The 1,254-nt window shown below is 38.0% G+C and overlaps 1 non-coding gene and 1 pseudogene across 1 annotated transcript; one reads left to right on the forward strand and one right to left on the reverse strand.

The window, feature by feature from the left end:
* LOC132629001 (uncharacterized) overlaps positions 1–1,254 on the reverse strand; it is a 24,806-nt pseudogene that overhangs the window by 6,441 nt on the left and 17,111 nt on the right.
* TRNAR-UCU (transfer RNA arginine (anticodon UCU)) lies at positions 462–533 on the forward strand. The gene has a single exon. It is a non-coding gene; the product is annotated as a tRNA-Arg (tRNA).

A 1,254-nucleotide genomic window follows, 5' to 3' on the forward strand; every position in this document is an offset into this window, starting at 1 on the left:
ACGATTCCTTGTGGAAAAAAAACGATTTGCTGAGGCGTAAAAAAAGATATCAAATTTCTACTGCAAATAGGTCGATGGGGAAAATCAAACTCCCCACCTTGGAATAGAAATGATCTTTATTCTTTTGTAAACAAAAAAATTATTATTCAGTAAATAGAGGATTTCCTAATTCAATTATTTTATATATCAATCAGAAAAGCGAAGAGAGTTCCATTACGTATTGTGAGCTAATCAATATCAAATATGAAATAGGCTGCCACGCGGAGTGAAGGTAACTAGCCAATTCCCCAAGGTCTAGTAAACTAAGGTGGTAGTGCAGACAAGGTTAATTCACTCTGGGATTGGTAGTCCCGTCTGCTCTGACGTCGGACTCCTCATTATAATACGATGATAGCACCGATTCTTTATGTTTTTTTTTCAAACAAAAAGTGAAAATACGAAAAAAAAAAACAGAATGAAAAGCGTCCATTGTCTAATGGATAGGACAGAGGTCTTCTAAACCTTTGGTATAGGTTCAAATCCTATTGGACGCAATTTATTTCCATATATATATTTTTTTAGATTTCGATAGCAAGAAAGACTGTTTGAATATTTGCTTTTGGCTTCCTCAGGGCCGTGTGAAGCTTAGCTTGCTTTAGCAGCCATGTGATGATTCAAGTTCTTGGTAACTCAATAGAAATAGCTCTTTATGAAATATCTAGGTCGTTAGGTCTAGGTATGGTTCTACCTGCATGCCATAGCTTATGAGTCGAGTGGAAATCCGTCGAAGTGTAGTATGTTGAAGGAGTGGTAACTAAGAAAGCTATGCCAAAGTCCCCTAGAGAAGAAGCAAAAAGAGAAAGATGGACTATGATGAGACATTCAGTCCAGTTATCAAGATGGCATCAAGGGCGATTAGGTGTGACTTGCTTGATAAGGGAAAGAGAAGACGTCCCTCAAAGCCCCAAAACCCGATGTCGTAGGTTCAAATCCTACAGAGCGTGATTTTTTTCTTCTTAGATCGAATTAGAATAAAATAGATTCATTCTGCAGATCGACACATTCAATGAAGCAGCCAGTACGGCAGACAAGCTACTTTCTTATTCTAGGACTGGAAGATCCTCTATCTAGTAGCATACCCGTACCGGCAGTTAGACTAGCACTCTCTCCCCACTAAATCGAAATATTTGATCTTAGGTGCATTTCCCTCTGGAATATTATTGTTTGGGTACGACCGGACAACTACCGATATCTATTAATATCTTTTCTTAGAAT

Source organism: Lycium barbarum, chromosome 2 (genome assembly GCF_019175385.1).
Source record: "Lycium barbarum isolate Lr01 chromosome 2, ASM1917538v2, whole genome shotgun sequence".
Lineage (NCBI taxonomy): Eukaryota > Viridiplantae > Streptophyta > Magnoliopsida > Solanales > Solanaceae > Lycium > Lycium barbarum.